Below are 21,166 nucleotides of genomic sequence, written 5' to 3'. Positions count from 1 at the left end.
TACTCTAACCCAAACCCCCCTTAAATAAACCTAACACTACCCCCCTGAAGATCATCCTACCTTTAGCCGTCTTCAGCCAGCCGACCACCGATGGAACAGAAGAGGACATCCGCAGCGGCCGAAGTCATCATCCAAGGGGCGCTGAAGAAGTCTTGCATCCGATTGAAGTCATCATCCAAGGGGCGCTGAAGAAGTCTTGCATCCGATTGAAGTCATCATCCAAGGGGCGCTGAAGAAGTCTTCCATCCGATTGAAGTAATCATCCAAGGGGCACTGAAGAAGTCTTTCATCCGATTAAAGTCCTCATCCAGGCGGCGTCTTCACTATTCATCCATCCGACGCGGAGCCATCTTCTTCCACCGACGACTTCCCGACAAATGACGGTTCCTTTAAGTGACGTCATCCAAGATGGCGTCCCTCGAATTCCGATTGGCTGATAGGATTCTATCAGCGAATAGGAATTAAGGTAGGAAAAATCTGATTGGCTGATTTAATCAGCCAATAAGATTGAAGTTCAATCCGATTGGCTGATCCAATCAGCCAATCAGATTGAGCTCGCATTCTATTGGCTGATCGGAACAGCCAATAGAATGCAAGCTCAATCTGATTGGCTGATTAAATCAGCCAATCAGATTTTTCCTACCTTAATTCTGATTGGCTGATAGAATCCTATCAGCCAATCGGAATTCGAGGGACGACATCTTGGATGACGTCACTTAAAGGAACCGTCATTCGTCGGGAAGTCATCGTGGAAGAAGATGGCTCCGCGTCGGCTTGTCTGAAGATGGCTCCGCTCCGCTCCGGATGGATGAAGATTGAAGACGCTGCCTGGATGATGCCTTCAATCGGATGGAAGACTTCTTCAGCGCCCCTTGGATGATGACTTCGGCCACTGTGGATGTCCTCTTCTGTTCCATCGGTGGTCGGCTGGCTGAAGATGGCTAAAGGTAGGATGATCTTCAGGGGGTAGTGTTAGATTTATTTAAGGGGGTTTGGGTTAGAGTAGGGGTATGTGGGTGGTGGGTTTTAATGTTGGGGGGGTTGTATTTTTATTTTACAGGCAAAAGAGCTGATTTCTTCGGGGCATGCCCCGCAAAAGGCCATTTTAAGGGCTGGTAAGGTAATAGAGCTGTTAAATTTTTAATGTAGAATAGGGTAGGGCATTTTTTTATTTTGGGGGGCTTTGTTATTTTATTAGGGGGCTTAGATTAGGTGTAAGTAGCTTAAAATTGTAATATTGTTGAAATATTTGTAACTTATTTTTTTATTTTTTGTAACTTATTTTTTTTTATTTTTTGTACTTTAGTTAGTTTATTTAATTGTATTTATTTGTAGGTATTTGTAGGTAATTTATGTAATTAATTTAATGATAGTGTGGTGTTAGGTTTAATTGTAACTTAGGTTAGGATTTATTTTACAGGTAATTTTGTATTTCTTTTAGCTAGGTAGTTATTAAATAGTTAATAACTATTTAATAACTATTCTAACTAGCTAAAATAAATACAAAGTTACCTGTAAAATAAATATAAATCCTAAAATAGCTACAATGTAATTATTAATTACATTGTAGCTATCTTAGGGTTTATTTTACAGGTAAGTATTTAGTTTTAAATAGGAATAATTTATTTAATGAAAGTGTAGTGATAGGTGTAATTGTAACTTAGGTTAGTTTTTATTTTACAGGTAAATTTCTCTTTATTTTAACTAGGTAGCTATTAAATAGTTAATAATTATTTAATAGCTATTGTACCTAGTAAAATAAATTGAAATTTGCCTGTAAAATAAAAATAAATCCTAAGATAGCTACAATATAATTATTATTTATATTGTAGCTATATTAGTTTTTTTTTAAAGGTATGTATTTATTTTTAAATAGGATTAATTTAGTTAATAAGAGTTATAATATTTAGATGTATTTAATTAGTATTTAAGTTAGGTGGGTGTTAGGGTTAGGGTTAGACTTAGGTTTAGGGGTTAACATATTTATTATAGTTGCGGTGGTGTAGGGGGGGCAGGATAGGGGTTAATAAATGTATTATAGGTGGCTACAGTGTAGGGGGGGCAGGATAGGGGTTAATAAATTTATTATAGGTGGCGGCGTTATAGTGGGGGCAGGATAGGGGTTAATAGGTATTATGTAGGTGGCGGCGGGGTCCGGGAGCGGCGGTTTAGGGGTTAACATATTTATTATAGTTGCGGCGGGGTCTGGGAGCGGCGGTTTAGGGGTTAACATATTTATTATAGTTGCGGCGGGGTCCGGGAGTGGAGGTTTAGGGGTTAACATATTTATTATAGTTGCAGCGGGGTCCGGGAGCGGCGGTTTAGGGGGGAAAAACTTTATTTAGTTGCGGCAGTGTAGGGGGCGGCAGATTAGGGGTTAATATGTATAATGTAGGTTGCGGCGGGGTCCGGGAGCGGAGGTTTAGGGGGTAATAAATGTATTTAGTTGCGGCATTGTGGGGGGGCAGATTAGGGGTGTTTAGACTCGGGGTACATGTTAGGGTGTTATGTGTACACATTTCCCATAGGAATCAATGGGATGTCGGGCAGCAGCGAACATGAGCTTTCGCTATGGTCAGACTCCCATTGATTCCTATGGGATCCGCCGCCTCCAACGCGGTGGATTGAAAACCAGGTACACTGGGCCGGAAAAGTGCCGAGCGTACCTGCTAGTTTTTTGATAACTAGCAAAAGTAGTCAGATTGTGCCGAACTTGTGTTTGGAACATCTGGAGTGACGTAAGAATCGATCTGTGTCGGACTGAGTTCGGCGGATCGAAGCTTACATCACTAAATTCTACTTTTGCCGGGCAGCAGGGCTTGATAACTAAGGTGAATCAGCCTCGCCACAAATACGCTGCGGAATTCCAGCGTATTTGAGGTTGACGGCTTGATAACTAGGGGCCCTTGTCTTTTACAAACAGTAAATAATACGTATAGGTGCACTTATAAAGACAATGAATTATTATAGTGAAACTAATACATGCCAATCATCACCTCTGTCATTTAAACACTGTGAAAAAAATGTTTTTGTCCTTGAGGTGTAACAAAAGATTGTGAGAACAGATGGCAAGTTGGCAGAAAACTTTGAGCCTTAAATTGTTAAATTAAGATCACGTTTGCTCTATGAGATAGTTTCTATGACAATAAAAGAAACCAATGACAATTTATGCTTTCAGACTGTTTCTATGAAGGTAAAATAAATGGTTATAAGTCTGGTAATAATCTCAACAACAGACAAAATATTATTTCCACTAATGGTTATGTTAGTGTAAATAAAAGGCACAAAGTGACTCTTCCAGCTGCAACTGAAAATGCGTAGTGCGATAAACCAATATCTCTTAGACTTACTAGTAAAGATAATATACGTTACTGATTTACAATATTTCTAATGTTGAATTAACTGAATCAGAAATACAGTCATTAAATAAAGGTTTATCTCGCTACATAGGCAATAAAGGAGAGCACTCTTGTCTGAACAGAAATTGCATAGATTTTCATTCAGGAACATTAAGTTACAGAAAATAAAGAAAATACTGGTTTATTGACTTGTAAATTGGTTGGATTAAAGAACAGTTACTCATACTACTCTTAATCATACTGTGAAAACATTTGAACAACAGAATCAGTATAAACAGCTTAAAAACTTTTTTTTTTTTAAACTTTGAACTCTTTTAAAGGGACATTAATGGGACACTGAACCCAAATGTTTTCTTTCATGATTCAGGTAGAGCATGCAATTTTAAGCAACTTTCTAATTTACTCCTATTATCACATTTTATTTATTCTCTTGCTATCTTTATTTGAAAAGCAAGAATGTAAGTTTTTGGTTCACAACCTGGTTTTTCCTTGCTGATTGGATAGCACCAATAAACAACTGCTGTCCAGTGGTGTGAACACAAAATTGCTTGGCTCCTTAGCATAGATGACTTCTTTTTCAAATAAAGATAGCAAGATAATGAAGAAAAATTGATAATAGTAGTAGATTAGAAAGTTGCTTAAAATTGCATGCTATATCTGAAACATGAAATAACATTTTTTTGGGTTTAGTGTCCCTTTAAATCCTTAGTGACCAGACCACTTTTCCATTTGTTGACCATTTGGGACCAGGGCTATTTTTACATTTCTGCAGTGTTTGTGTTTAGCTGTAATTTTCCTCTTACTCATTTACTGTACCCACACATATTATATACCGTTTTTCTCGCCATTAAATGGACTTTGACAATGAGAAAACAGCTTGCTGAACTATAACAAATTAAATTAAGTATGTAAGGGAGGTGCAACCTGGAAACAATATACACACAAAATTTAATGAAGAAAAGTGGATATGCGAAATAAGCACTATCCAAAAGACCAGGTGTCAAGCACACTCACTTATAAATATGAATTATTTAGACAGAGACAGTAAGGTAATATGTAAAAATAGAAATTTATGTGATTATAAAAATATTAATAATAATAAAAAACCCACACATATTAATACAAAGTGACTAAGACAAAAATGTTGTCAAACATATGAAGACAAACAGACACACAAACACAAGACATGGGCCCCTCACAATATCAAAAAGGGGGATAGCAAAAAATTACTGGTTAGGAAAATTCATATGGTGCACCATATATAAATAGGAGCAGTTCAGTATGACAGGTTAGATTGCATTTGTAGAAATGAAATAGTTCTGTATAGCTGCAAATACAGATGCACAAGCTAAGAGTTCATTGTTAGCCAAAAGCTGTTAATAAAGGTAAATCCAAGCAAGCAAAAGAATTCCCAATGTTGGTGTTTCATATAGACCATATGTAAAATGCCCACATCGAAACCAGCAAGGTAAATGTTAGTACAGACCACCATCAGTTTACGCCAGACCCACTTGGTCAAACTGCCGTCGACTAGGTGTGCAGCCTTGTCTACCCATTGGATGCCCCCACTACGTGCTAACCATTTACAGGTGAAGTGAGCCCTGAATGAACTCTTACCAGCTTACAAAAGAGGTAACACATATATGACCGGTGGAATTGGTGTGTATAATGATGGCAGTCTGGCGTAAACTGATGGTGGTCTGTAACCCCTAAACCTCTGGCCTCCCACATCACTACCACTAACTAAACCTATTAACCCCTAAACCTTCAGCCACCCACATCACCAAAAATGACTTAAGCTATTAACCCCTAAACCTAACAACCCCTTAACTTGAAATTAAATTTATAACATCCCTATCTTAATATAAATTAAAAGTTGCCTGTAAAATTAAAATAAACTATTTCTCCAACATTGGTGTGTCCGGTCCACGGCGTCATCCTTACTTGTGGGATATTCTCTTCCCCAACAGGAAATGGCAAAGAGTCCCAGCAAAGCTGGTCACATGATCCCTCCTAGGCTCCGCCCACCCCAGTCATTCTCTTTGCCGTTGCACAGGCAACATCTCCACGGAGATGGTTAAGAGTTTTTTGGTGTTTAAATGTAGTTTTATTCTTCTATCAAGTGTTTGTTATTTTAAAATAGTGCTGGTATGTACTATTTACTCTGAAACAGAAAAGGATGAAGATTTCTGTTTGTATGAGGAAGATGATTTTAGCAGACAGTAACTAAAATCGATTGCTGTTTCCACACAGGACTGTTGAGATGAAGTAACTTCAGTTGGGGGAAACAGTTAGCAGACTTTTCTGCTTAAGGTATGACTAGCCATATTTCTAACAAGACCATGTAATGCTGGAAGGCTGTCATTTCCCCTCATGGGGACCGGTAAGCCATTTTCTTAGTTAAACATAAAAGAATAAAGGGCTTCAAAAAGGGCTTAAAAACTGGTAGACATTTTTCTGGGCTAAAACGATTGCTTTACTAGGCATATTATGCAGATTCTAACTAATTATTGGTATTATAATCTTGGGGAACGTTTAGAAAAACGGCAGGCACTGTGTTGGACACCTTTTTCAGATGGGGGCCTTTCTAGTTATAGACAGAGCCTCATTTTCGCGCCATTAATGCGCAGTTGTTTTTGGAGATCAAGGCATGCAGATGCATGTGTCAGGAGCTAAGAATCACTGAAAAAGCTTATAGAAGGCGTCATTTGGTATCGTATTCCCCTCTGGGCTTGGTTGGGTCTCAGCAAAGCATATAGCTGGGACTGTATAGGGGTTAAATGTAAAAACGGCTCCGGTTCCGTTAATTTAAGGGTTAAAGCTCTGAAATTTGGTGTGCAATACTTTTAATGCTTTAAGACACTGTGGTTAAATTTTGGTGAATTTTGAACAATTCCTTCATACTTTTTCACATATTCAGTAATAAAGTGTTTTCAGTTTGAAATTTAAAGTTTAAGCCTGTTTAACATGTCTGTACCATCAGATAAGCTATGTTCTATATGTATGAAAGCCAATGTGTCTCCCCATTTAAATTTATGTGATAATTGTGCCATAGTGTCCAAACAAAGTAAGGACAGTAATGCCACAGATAATGATATTGCCCAAGATGATTCCTCAAATGAGGGGAGTAAACATGATACTACATCATCCCCTACTGTGTCTACACCAGTTATGCCCACACAGGAGGCCCCTAGTACATCTAGTGCGCCAATACTTATTACCATGCAACAATTAACGGCTGTAATGGATAACTCCATAGCAAATCTTTTATCCAAAATGCCTACTTATCAGAGAAAGCGCGATTGCTCTGTTTTAAACACTGAAGAGCAAGAAGACGCTGATGATAACTGTTCTGACATACCCTCACACCAATCTCAAGGGGCCATGAGGGAGGTTTTGTCTGATGGAGAAATTTAAAATTCAGGAAAAATTTCTCATCAAGCTGAACCTGATGTTGTGACATTTAAATTTAAATTAGAACATCTCCGCGCACTGCTTAAGGAGGTGTTATCTACTCTGGATGATTGTGACAATTTGGTCATTCCAGAGAAATTATGTAAGATGGACAAGTTCCTAGAGGTTCCGGTGCCCCCCGACGCTTTTCCTATACCCAAGCGGGTGGCGGACATAGTAAATAAAGAGTGGGAAAGGCCCGGCATACCTTTTGTTCCCCCCCCTATATTTAAGAAATTATTTCCTATAGTCGACCCCAGAAAGGACTTATGGCAGACAGTCCCCAAAGTCGAGGGGGCGGTTTCTACTCTAAACAAACGCACTACTATTCCTATCGAAGATAGTTGTGCTTTCAAAGATCCTATGGATAAGAAATTAGAGGGTTTGCTTAAAAAGATTTTTGTACAGCAAGGTTACCTTCTACAACCAATTTCATGCATTGTTCCTGTCACTACGGCAGCGTGTTTCTGGTTCGAGGAACTAGAAAAATCGCTCAGTAAAGAATCTTCGTATGAGGAGGTTGTGGACAGAGTTCAAGCACTTAAATTGGCTAACTCTTTTGTTTTAGATGCCGCTTTGCAATTAGCTAGATTAGCGGCGAAAAATTCAGGGTTTGCAATCGTGGCGCGCAGAGCGCTTTGGCTAAAGTCTTGGTCAGCGGATGTGTCTTCCAAGACAAAATTGCTTAACATTCCTTTCAAAGGTAAAACATTATTTGGACCTTATTTGAAAGAGATTATTTCAGACATCACTGGGGGAAAGGGCCACGCCCTCCCACAGGATAGGTCTTTTAAGGCTAAAAATAAGCCTAATTTTCGTCCCTTTCGCAGAAACGGACCAGTCTCTAATTCTGTATCCTCTAAGCAAGAGGGTAATACTTCACAACCCAAACCAGCCTGGAAACCAATGCAAGGCTGGAACAAGGGTAAGCAGGCCAAGAAGCCTACCACTGCTACCAAAACAGCATGAAGGGATAGCCCCCGATCCGGGACCGGATCTAGTGGGGGGCAGACTTTCTCTCTTTGCTCAGGCTTGGGCAAGAGATGTTCAGGATCCTTGGGCGCTAGAAATAGTTTCTCAAGGTTATCTCCTGGAATTCAAGGAACTACCCCCAAGGGGAAGGTTCCACAGGTTTCAATTATCTTCAAACCAAATAAAGAGACAGGCATTCTTACATTGTGTAGAAGACCTGTTAAAGATGGGAGTAATACATCCAGTTCCAATAAGAGAACAAGGAATGGGATTTTATTCCAATCTGTTCATAGTTCCCAAAAAAGAGGGAACATTCAGACCAATTTTGGATCTAAAGATCCTAAACAAATTTCTCAGGGTACCATCGTTCAAAATGGAAACTATTCGAACGATCCTACCTACTATCCAGGAAAATCAATTTATGACTACCGTGGATTTAAAGGATGCGTACCTACATATTCCTATCCACAAGGAACATCATCAGTTCCTAAGGTTCGCTTTTCTGGACAAGCATTACCAGTTTGTGGCACTTCCATTCGGATTAGCCACTGCTCCAAGGATTTTCACAAAGGTACTAGGGTCCCTTCTAGCGGTTCTAAGACCAAGGGGCATTGCAGTAGTACCTTACTTGGACAACATCCTGATTCAAGCGTCGTCCCTGTCAAAAGCAAAGGCTCATACGGACATCGTCCTAGCCTTTCTCAGATCTCACGGATGGAAGGTGAACAAAGAAAAAAGTTCTCTGTCCCCGTCAACAAGAGTTCCCTTCTTGGGAACAATAATAGATTCCTTAGAAATGAGGATTTTTCTGACAGAGGTCAGAAAATCAAAACTTCTAAGCTCTTGTCAAGTACTTCATTCTGTTCCTCGTCCTTCCATAGCGCAGTGCATGGAAGTAATAGGATTGATGGTTGCAACAATGGACATAGTTCCTTTTGCACGAATTCATCTAAGACCATTACAACTGTGCATGCTCAGACAGTGGAATGGGGATTATACAGACTTGTCTCCGACGATTCAAGTAGATCAAAAGACCAGAGATTCACTCCGTTGGTGGCTGACCCTGGACAATCTGTCACAGGGAATGAGCTTCCGCAGACCAGAGTGGGTCATTGTCACGACCGACGCCAGCCTAGTGGGCTGGGGCGCGGTCTGGGAATCCCTGAAAGCTCAGGGTCTATGGTCTCGGGAAGAGTCTCTTCTCCCGATAAACATTCTGGAACTGAGAGCGATATTCAATGCTCTCAGAGCTTGGCCTCAACTAGCAAAGGCCAAATTCATAAGGTTTCAGTCAGACAACATGACGACCGTTGCATATATCAATCATCAGGGGGGAACAAGGAGTTCCCTGGCGATGAAAGAAGTGACCAAGATAATTCAATGGGCGGAGGATCACTCCTGCCACTTGTCTGCGATCCACATCCCAGGAGTGGAAAATTGGGAAGCGGATTTTCTGAGTCGTCAGACATTCCATCCGGGGGAGTGGGAACTCCATCCGGAAATCTTTGCCCAAATAACTCAATTATGGGGCATTCCAGACATGGATCTGATGGCGTCTCGTCAGAACTTCAAGGTTCCTTGCTACGGGTCCAGATCCAGGGATCCCAAGGCGACTCTAGTAGATGCACTAGTAGCACCTTGGACCTTCAACCTAGCTTATGTATTCCCACCGTTTCCTCTCATCCCCAGGCTGGTAGCCAGGATCAATCAGGAGAGGGCCTCGGTGATCTTGATAGCTCCTGCGTGGCCACGCAGGACTTGGTATGCAGACCTGGTGAATATGTCATCGGCTCCACCATGGAAGCTACCTTTGAGACAGGACCTTCTTGTTCAGGGTCCATTCGAACATCCGAATCTGGTTTCCCTCCAACTGACGGCTTGGAGATTGAACGCTTGATTTTATCAAAGCGTGGGTTTTCAGATTCTGTAATAGATACTCTGATTCAGGCTAGAAAGCCTGTAACTAGAAAAGTTTACCATAAAATATGGAAAAAATATATCTGTTGGTGTGAATCTAAAGGATTCCCGTGGAACAAGATAAAAATTCCTAAGATTCTATCCTTTCTACAAGAAGGTTTGGAGAAAGGATTATCTGCAAGTTCTCTGAAGGGACAGATCTCTGCTTTATCTGTTTTACTTCACAAAAGACTGGCAGCTGTGCCAGATGTTCAAGCATTTGTTCAGGCTCTGGTTAGGATCAAGCCTGTTTACAGACCTTTGACTCCTCCCTGGAGTCTAAATCTAGTTCTTTCAGTTCTTCAAGGGGTTCCGTTTGAACCCTTACATTCCGTAGATATTAAGTTATTATCTTGGAAAGTTTTGTTTTTGGTTGCTATTTCTTCTGCTAGAAGAGTTTCAGAGTTATCTGCTCTGCAGTGTTCTCCGCCCTATCTGGTGTTCCATGCAGATAAGGTGGTTTTGCGTACTAAGCCTGGTTTTCTTCCGAAAGTTGTTTCCAACAAAAATATTAACCAGGAGATAGTTGTACCTTCTTTGTGTCCGAATCCAGTTTCAAAGAAGGAACGTTTGTTACACAATTTGGACGTAGTCCGTGCTCTAAAATTCTATTTAGAGGCTACTAAAGATTTCAGACAAACATCTTCCTTGTTTGTTGTTTATTCTGGTAAAAGGAGAGGTCAAAAAGCGACTTCTACCTCTCTTTCCTTTTGGCTTAAAAGCATTATCCGATTGGCTTATGAGACTGCCGGACGGCAGCCTCCTGAAAGAATCACAGCTCACTCCACTAGGGCTGTGGCTTCCACATGGGCCTTCAAGAACGAGGCTTCTGTTGACCAGATATGTAAGGCAGCGACTTGGTCTTCACTGCACACTTTTGCCAAATTTTACAAATTTGATACTTTTGCTTCTTCGGAGGCTATTTTTGGGAGAAAGGTTTTGCAAGCTGTGGTGCCTTCCATTTAGGTGACCTGATTTGCTCCCTCCCTTCATCCGTGTCCTAAAGCTTTGGTATTGGTTCCCACAAGTAAGGATGACGCCGTGGACCGGACACACCAATGTTGGAGAAAACAGAATTTATGCTTACCTGATAAATTACTTTCTCCAACGGTGTGTCCGGTCCACGGCCCGCCCTGGTTTTTTAATCAGGTCTGATGAGTTATTTTCTCTAACTACAGTCACCACGGTATCATATGGTTTCTCCTATATATATTTCCTCCTGTCCGTCGGTCGAATGACTGGGGTGGGCGGAGCCTAGGAGGGATCATGTGACCAGCTTTGCTGGGACTCTTTGCCATTTCCTGTTGGGGAAGAGAATATCCCACAAGTAAGGATGACGCCGTGGACCGGACACACCGTTGGAGAAAGTAATTTATCAGGTAAGCATAAATTCTGTTTTTAAACTATTAATTAACTATTATCCTACAATTAAATTAAACTACCAATTAAATAAACTAAATTACATATTAAAGAAACCTAAACCTGCTAAAATTATTTACATATACTATTGAACATTATTAAAAGTACTAAATTACCAAAAAATAAAAAACTATCAGCTAGATTTAGAGTTTGGCGGTAGCCGTGAAAACGAGCGTTAGAGGCTCCTAACGCTGGTTTTAGGCTACCGCCGGTATTTGGAGTCACTGAAAATAGGGTCTAACGCTCACTTTTCAGCCGCGACTTTTCCATACCGCAGATCCCCTTACGTCAATTGCGTATCCTATCTTTTCAATGGGATCTTTCTAACGCCGGTATTTAGAGTCGTTTCTGAAGTGAGCGTTAGAAATCTAACGACAAAACTCCAGCCGCAGGAAAAAAGCAGGAGTTAAGAGCTTTCTGGGCTAACGCCGGTTCATAAAGCTCTTAACTACTGTACCCTAAAGTACACTAACACCCATAAACTACCTATGTACCCCTAAACTGAGGTCCCCCCACATCGCCGCCACTCGATTTTTTTTTTTAACCCCTAATCTGCCGACCGCAAAGCGCCACCAGCTAAGTTATCCCTATGTACCCCTAATCTGCTCCCCCTAACACCGCCGACCCCTATATTATATTTATTAACCCCTAATCTGCCCCCCTCAACGTCGCCTCCACCTGCCTACACTGATTAACCCCTAATCTGCCGAGCGGACCGCACCGCTACTATAATAAATGTATTAACCCCTAATCCGCCTCACTAACCCTATAATAAATAGTATTAACCCCTAATCTGCCCTCCCTAACATCGCCGACACCTAACTTCAATTATTAACCCCTAATCTGCCGACCGGAGCTCACCGCTACTATAATAAATGGATTAACCCCTAAAGCTAAGTCTAACCCTAACACTAACACCCCCCTAAGTTAAATATAATTTAAATCTAACGAAATTAATTAACTCTTATTAAATAAATTATTCCTATTTAAAGCTAAATACTTACCTGTAAAATAAATCCTAATATAGCTACAATATAAATTATAATTACATTGTAGCTATTTTAGGATTAATATTTATTTTACAGGCAACTTTGTAATTATTTTAACCAGGTACAATAGCTATTAAATAGTTAAGAACTATTTAATAGTTACCTAGTTAAAATAATAACAAAATTACCTGTAAAATAAATCCTAACCTAAGTTACAATTAAACCTAACACTATACTATCATTAAATTAATTAAATAAAATACCTACAATTACCTACAATAAAACCTAACACTACACTATCAATAAATAAATTAAATACAATACCTACAAATAAATACAATGAAATAAACTAACTAAAGTACAAAAAATAAAAAAGAACTAAGTTACAAAAAATAAAAAAATATTTACAAACATCAGAAAAATATTACAACAATTTTAAACTAATTACACCTACTCTAAGCCCCGTAATAAAATAACAAAGACCCCCAAAATAAAAAAATGCCCTACCCTATTCTAAATTAATAAAGTTAAAAGCTCTTTTACCTTACCAGCCCTGAACAGGGCCCTTTGCGGGGCATGCCCCAAGAAATTCAGCTCTTTTGCCTGTAAAAAAAAACATACAATACCCCCCCCCCAACATTACAACCCACCACCCACATACCCCTAATCTAACCCAAACCCCCCTTAAATAATCCTAACACTAAGCCCCTGAAGATCTTCCTACCTTGTCTTCACCTCACCAGGTATCACCGATCCGTCCTGGCTCCAAAATCTTCATCCAACCCAAGCGGGGGTTGGCGATCCATCATCCGGTGCTGAAGAGGTCCAGAAGAGGCTCCAAAGTCTTCCTCCTATCCGGCAAGAAGAGGACATCCGGACCGGCAAACATCTTCATCCAAGCGGCATCTTCTATCTTCTTCCATCCGGTGCGGAGCGGGTCCATCTTGAAGCAGCCGACGCGGATCCATCTTCTTCTTCCGGCGACTCCCGACGAATGACGGTTCCTTTAAGGGACGTCATCCAAGATGGCGTCCCTCGAATTCCGATTGGCTGATAGGATTCTATCAGCCAATCGGAATTAAGGTAGGAATATTCTGATTGGAATCAGCCAATCAGAATCAAGTTCAATCCGATTGGCTGATCCAATCAGCCAATCAGATTGAGATCGCATTCTATTGGCTGTTCCGATCAGCCAATAGAATGCGAGCTCAATCTGATTGGCTGATTGGATCAGCCAATCGGATTGAAATTGATTCTGATTGGCTGATTCCATCAGCCAATCAGAATTTTCCTACCTTAATTCCGATTGGCTGATAGAATCCTATCAGCCAATCGGAATTCGAGGGACGCCATCTTGGATGACGTCCCTTAAAGGAACCGTCATTCGTCGGGAGTCGCCGGAAGAAGAAGATGGATCCGCGTCGGCTGCTTCAAGATGGACCCGCTCCGCACCGGATGGAAGAAGATAGAAGATGCCGCTTGGATGAAGATGTTTGCCGGTCCGGATGTCCTCTTCTTGCCGGGTAGGAGGAAGACTTTGGAGCCTCTTCTGGACCTCTTCAGCACCGGATGATGGATCGCCAACCCCCGCTTGGGTTGGATGAAGATTTTGGAGCCAGGACGGATCGGTGATACCTGGTGAGGTGAAGACAAGGTAGGAAGATCTTCAGGGGCTTAGTGTTAGGTTTATTTAAGGGGGGTTTGGGTTAGATTAGGGGTATGTGGGTGGTGGGTTGTAATGTTGGGGGGGGGTATTGTATGTTTTTTTTTACAGGCAAAAGAGCTGAATTTCTTGGGGCATGCCCCGCAAAGGGCCCTGTTCAGGGCTGGTAAGGTAAAAGAGCTTTTAACTTTATTAATTTAGAATAGGGTAGGGCATTTTTTTATTTTGGGGGTCTTTGTTATTTTATTAGGGGGCTTAGAGTAGGTGTAATTAGTTTAAAATTGTTGTAATATTTTTCTGATGTTTGTAAATATTTTTTTATTTTTTGTAACTTAGTTCTTTTTTATTTTTTGTACTTTAGTTAGTTTATTTCATTGTATTTATTTGTAGGTATTGTATTTAATTTATTTATTGATAGTGTAGTGTTAGGTTTTATTGTAGGTAATTGTAGGTATTTTATTTAATTAATTTAATGATAGTGTAGTGTTAGGTTTAATTGTAACTTAGGTTAGGATTTATTTTACAGGTAATTTTGTTATTATTTTAACTAGGTAACTATTAAATAGTTCTTAACTATTTAATAGCTATTGTACCTGGTTAAAATAATTACAAAGTTGCCTGTAAAATAAATATTAATCCTAAAATAGCTACAATATAATTATAATTTATATTGTAGCTATATTAGGATTTATTTTACAGGTAAGTATTTAGCTTTAAATAGGAATAATTTATTTAATAAGAGTTAATTAATTTCGTTAGATTTAAATTATATTTAACTTAGGGGGGTGTTAGTGTTAGGGTTAGACTTAGCTTTAGGGGTTAATCCATTTATTATAGTAGCGGTGAGCTCCGGTCGGCAGATTAGGGGTTAATAATTGAAGTTAGGTGTCGGCGATGTTAGGGAGGGCAGATTAGGGGTTAATACTATTTATGATAGGGTTAGTGAGGCGGATTAGGGGTTAATAACTTTATTATAGTAGCGCTCAGGTCCGCTCTGCAGATTAGGGGTTAATAAGTGTAGGTAGATGGCGGCGACGTTGTGGGCGGCAGATTAGGGGTTAATAAATATAATATAGGGGTCGGCGGTGTTAGGGGCAGCAGATTAGGGGTACATAGCTATAATGTAAGTAGCGGCGGTTTACGGAGCGGCAGATTAGGGGTTAAAAATAATATGCAGAGGTCAGCGATAGCGGGGGCGGCAGATTAGGGGTTAATAAGTGTAAGGTTAGGGGTGTTTAGACTCGGGGTACATGTTAGAGTGTTAGGTGCAGACGTAGGAAGTGTTTCCCCATAGGAAACAATGGGGCTGCGTTAGGAGCTGAACGCGGCTTTTTTGCAGGTGTTAGGTTTTTTTTCAGCTCAAACAGCCCTATTGTTTCCTATGGGGGAATCGTGCACGAGCACGTTTTTGAGGCTGGCCGCGTCCGTAAGCAACTCTGGTATCGAGAGTTGCATTTGCGGTAAAAATGCTCTACGCTCCTTTTTTGGAGCCTAACGCAACATTTTTTTGGACTCTCAATACCAGAGTTATTTTTATGGTGCGGCCAGAAAAAAGCCCGCGTAGCTAACGCACCCCCTTGGCCGCCAAACTCCAAATCTAGCTGTAAGTTACAAAAACAAAACAAAACACTAAATTATGAAAAAAAACAAATGATCAAAATTAAAAAAGAATTACACCTAATCTAATAGCCCTATCAAAATAAACCCCCCCCCCCAAAAAAAAACCTAGCCTACAATAAACTACCAATGGCCCTTAAAAGGGCCTTTTGTGAGGCAATACAAACACCCCCCAACAGTTAAACCCACCACCCAACCCCCCAAATAAAAAGCATATCTAAAATAACCTATGCTCCCCATTGCTCTGAAAAGGCTGAATGAAGATGGAAGAGGCCGTCTGGATGAAGTCTTCTTGCCGCACGGATGATGACTTCGCCGGCTGGATGAATCCTTCAAGCAGGACTTCAAGAACTGTAAGTGGATCATCATGGGTTAGTGTTAGGTTTTTTTAAGGGTTTTTTGGGTGGGTTTATTTTTAGATTAGGGTCTGGGTAGTAAAAGAGCTAAATGCCCTTTTAAGGGCAATACACATTTTAGGTTTTTTATTTGGGGGGGTGGGTGGGTGGTGGTGGGTTTAACTGTTGGGGGGGTTGTATTTTTTTGCCATGTAAAAGAGCTGTTATCTTTGGGGCAATGCCCCGCATTGGTAAATTATTGTAGGCTAGGTTTTTTTAATTTTTGGGGGCTTTTTTATTTTTATAGGGCTATTAGATTAGGTGTAATTCTTTTTTATTTTTGATAATTTGGTTGTTGTTTTATTCGTAATTTAGTGTGCTTTTGTGTTTTTATTTTTGGTAATTTAGTACTTTTAATAATGTTTTATAGTATAATTAAATAATTTTAGTAGGGTTAGGTTTCTTTAATATGTAATTTAGTTTATTTAATTGGTAGTTTAATTTAATTGTAGGATAATAGTTATGGTAGGATAATTAATAGTTTAAATAAGTTTATATTAATTCTACAGGTAAGTTTTAATTTATATTAAGATAGGGATGTTGTAATTTTAATTTAAAGTTAGGGGTTTGTTAGGTTAATAGCTTAATTTATTATTTGCGATGTGGGGACTGGGGAGGCTGACGGTTTAGGGGTTAATAGGTTTAGTTAGTGGTGGTGATGTGGGAGGCCAGAGGTTTAGGGGTTAATACGTTTATTTATTTGCGGCGGTGTCGGGGAGCGGCAGGATAAGGGTTAATAACTTTATTTAGGTTGCGGCTATGTTGGGGAGCGGCGGGATAGGGGTTAAACATTTTAGTATAGTGGCGGCGTTTAATGACAAGGTATAATTAAAGTTGGGAAAAAGCCGAATAGACGTGAGATTGATGACTGCTAGTTAACAACAGTCCGATGCTCATCGCCCCGTACCTGCTACGCTTCTTTTTGACAACTTTTTTATAAATAAGAAGAGCGTATTGAGGATATGCGGCCGCGATGTTAGGCGATGTTAGGCGAGCGTATTGGTGCCGGCAAATGCAACTTAGTTGACACTTTGATATATAGGCCCTCTGTCTCAATAATTCATATTTATAAGTGAGTTTGCTTGACACCTGGTCTTTTGGATAGCGCTTATTTCGCATATCCACTTTTCTTCATTAAATGTTGTGTATATTAAATTGACTTTCTACAGATACCATTATTTTCATCATATCTTATAATTTACTATAAAAAAAATATAAAATATGATTAAAAAATGGAAAAAAAACACACTTTTCTAACTTTGACCCCCAAAATGTGTTACACATCTGCAACCACCAAAAAAAAACCATGCTAAATAGTTTCTAAATTTTGTCCTGAGTTTAGAAATACCCAATGTTTACACGTTCTTTGCTTTTTTTGCAAGTTATAGGGCAATAAATACAAGTAGCACTTTGCTATTTCCAAACCATTGTTTTTTTTTTTTTAAATTAGTGATAGTTACATTGGAACACTGATATCTGTCAGAAATCCCTGAATAACCCTTCACATGTCTATATTTTATTTTTAGTAGACAACCCAAAGTATTGATCTAGGCCCATTTTTGTATATTTCATGTCACAATTTCATCGCCAAATGCGATCAAATAAAAAAAAAACATTAATTTTGTTCTCACAAACTTTAGGTTTTTCACTGAAATTATTTACAAATAGCTTGTGCAATTAAAGCACAAATAGTTGTAAATGCTTCTCTGGGATCCCCTTTGTTCAGAAATAGCAGACTTATATGACTTTGGCATTGCTTTTTGGTAATTAGAAGGCCGCTAATGGCCGCTGCACACCCCACGTGTATTATGCCCAGCGGTGAAGGAGTAAATTAGGGAGCTTGTAGGGTTAACTTTAGCTTTAGTGTAGTGTAGTAGACAACCTAAAGTATTGATCTAGGCCCATTTTGGTATATTTAATGCCACCATTTCACCGCCAAATGCAATCAAATAAAAAAAATCACTAACTTTTTAACTTTTTCACAATTTTAGGTTTCTCACTAAAATTATTTATAAACAGTTAGTGTAATCATGGCACAAATGGTTGTAAATACTTATATTTGATCCCCTTTGTTCAGAAATAGCAGACATATATGGCTATGGCGTTGCTTTTTGGTAATTAGAAGGCCGCTAAATGCCGCTGCGTACCACACTTGTATTATGTCCAGCAGTGAATGGGTTAATTAGGTAGCTTGTAGGGTTAATTTTTGCTTTAGTGTAGAGATCAACTTCCCATCTGACACATCCCACCCTCTGATCCCTCCCAAACAGCTCTCTTCCCTCCCCAACCCCACAATTGTCCCCGCCATCTTAAGTACTGGCAGAAAGTCTGCCAGTACTAACATAAAAAGCATTTTTTTTCTTTTTTTCTATTCTTTTTTCTATTGATTATGCAGTGTTGGATCCCCCTTAGCCCCCAACCTCCCTGATACCCCCCATACAGCTTTCTAACCCTCTCCCCTCTACCTACTTGCCACCATCTTGGGTACTGGCAGCTGTCTGCTTAGTATCCAGTTTACCCCCACAAATAGTTTTCTCTTGTTAAGTGTATCCAGTCCACGGATCATCCATTACTTATGGGATATATTCTCCTTCCCAACAGGAAGTTGCAAGAGTCCACCCACAGCAAAGCTGCTATATAGCTCCTCCCCTAACTGCCATTACCAGTCATTCTCTTGCAAGTCTCAACATAGATAGGAGGTCGTGAGAGTCTGTGGTTTTTTATACTTAGTTTATTTCTTCAATCAAAAGTTTGTTATTTTTAAATGGCACCGGAGTGTGCTGTTTATCTCAGGCAGTATTTGGAAGAAGAATCTGCCTGCGTTTTTTCTATGATCTTAGCAGACGTAACTAAGATCCAGTTGCTGTTCTCACACATTCTGAGGAGTAAGGTACTTCAGAGGGGGAATGGCGTGCAGGTTTTCCTGCAAATAAGGTATGTGCAGTAAAATATTTTTCTAAGGAATGGAATTGACTAAGAAAATACTGCTGATACCGAAGTAATGTAAGTACAGCCTTTAAATGCAGTGAAAGCGACTGGTACCAGGCTGATTGATAGAGATTTATGCTAAGGTATGTGCAGTAATATATTTTTCTAAGGAATGGAATTGACTAAGAAAATACTGCTGATACCGAAGTAATGTAAGTAAAGCCTTAAATGCAGTGATAGCGACTGGATCAGGCTTATTAATAGACATACATACTCTTATAAGAATGTGTTTTAAAACGTTTGCTGGCATGTTTAATCGTTTTTTAACATATGTTTGGTGATAAAACTTATTGGGGCCTAATTTTTCCACATGGCTGGCTTAAATTTTGCATAGAAACAGTTATAGGGAAGGTAATCCACAGCTCAGCTGTGGCAGTTTTGTTGTGTCTGTTTAAAAAAATGTTGTTGTTTTTTTTTTTTTTTTTTTTTTTTTTTTATCTGTTTTTTGCATTAAGGGGTTAATCATCCATTTGCAAGTGGGTGCAATGCTCTGTTAACTTATTACATGTACTGTAAAAAATTTCGTTTGATTTACTGCCTTTTTTCACTGTTTTTCAAATTTTGACAAAATTTGTTTCTCTTAAAGGCACAGTAACGTTTGTTATATTTGCTTGTTAACTTGATTTAAAGTGTTTTCCAAGCTTACTAGTCTCTTTATTAGTTCTAACATGTCTAACATAGAGGAGGCTCTGTGTTTATTATGTTTAAAGCCATGGTGGAACCCCATTTTAGAATGTGTACCAGATGTACTGATTTCATGTTAAACAATAAAGATCATTTTTTGTATTTAAAAACATTATCACCAGAGGATTCTGTCGAGGGGGAAGTTATGCCGACTAACTCTCCCCACGTGTCAGACCCTTTGACTCCCGCTTTAGGGACTCACGCTCAAATGGCGCCAAGTACATCAAGGGCACCCATAGCGTTTATTTTACCAGAGGATTCTGTCGAGGGGGAAGTTATGCCGACTAACTCTCCCCACGTGTCAGACCCTTTGACTCCCGCTCCAGGGACTCACGCTCAAATGGCGCCAAGTATATCAATGGCGCCCATAGCGTTTATTTTACAAGACATGGCAAAGGTTGTGTATAATACACTGGCAGCAGTATTAGTCAGACTACCTGAAATTAAAGGAAAGCAAAACAGCTCTGGGGGTAGATACAGAGCATACAGACGCTTTAAGAACCATGTCTGATACTACCTCACAATATGCTTAGTCTGTGGGTGATATTTGTGACTCAGGGAAGATGATTTAACCTGATTCTGATATTTCTACATTTAAAATTTATGCTTGAGAACCTCCACTTGTTGCTCAGGGAGGCTTTAGCTGCTCTGAATGAATGTGTACAATCGCAGTGCCAGAGAAATTGTGTAGACTGGATAAATAATATGCAGTGCCGGTGTGTACTTATGTTTTTCCAATACCTAAAGAGGTTTACTAAAATTTTTCATAAGGAATGGGATAGACCAGGTGTGCCGTTCTCTTCCCCTCCTATTTTTTAGAAGAATGTTTTCTAATAGTTGCCACCACACGGGACTTATGGCAGACAGTTCCTAAGGTGGAGAGAAGAGTTTCTACTCTAGCTAAGCGTACCACTACCTCTGGCGAGGACTGTTGTGCTTTTTTAGATCCAATGGATAAAAAATGTTTATTCAACAAGGTTTTATCCTGCAGCCCCTTGCACGCATTGCTCCTGTCACTGCTGCTGCGGCGTTCTGGTTTGAGTCTCTTGATGAGGCTTTACAGGCTCCATTGGATGAATATATTTGACAAGCTTAGAGCACTTAAGCTAGCCAATTCCTTTGTTTTCTGATGCCTTTGTTCCTTTGACTAGACTAACGGCTAAGAATTCTGTTTTTTACTATACTGGCGCGCAGAGCGCTATGGCTTATATCATGGTCAGCTGTTGTGACTTTAATAAATAAGCTACTTAACTTCCCTTCAAGGGGCAGACCCTATTCAGGCCTAGTTTGAAGGAGATTATTACTTATATCACTGGAGGAAAAGATCATGCCCTTCTTCAGGACAGGTCCAAATCAAGGGACAAAAAAGGCCTAATTTTCGTGCCTTTCGAAAATTCAAGGCAGGTGTGGCATCAACTTCCTCTAAGGCAAAATAAGAGGGAACTTTTGCTCAGTCCAAGGCGGTCTGGAGACAACCGGACCTGGAACAAAGATAAGCAGGTCAAGGAGCCTGCTGCTGCCTCTAAAACAGCATGAGGAACGGACCCCTATCTGGTAACGGATCCTATAGGGGGCAGACTTCATTCTTCGCCCAGGCGTGGGCAAGAGATGCCCAGGATCCCTGGGCATTGGAAATTATACCCCAGAGATATCTTCTGGATTTCAAAGCTT

This window comes from Bombina bombina, chromosome 3 (assembly GCF_027579735.1).
Source record: "Bombina bombina isolate aBomBom1 chromosome 3, aBomBom1.pri, whole genome shotgun sequence".
Lineage (NCBI taxonomy): Eukaryota > Metazoa > Chordata > Amphibia > Anura > Bombinatoridae > Bombina > Bombina bombina.
This window is presented reverse-complemented; position numbering follows the sequence as displayed.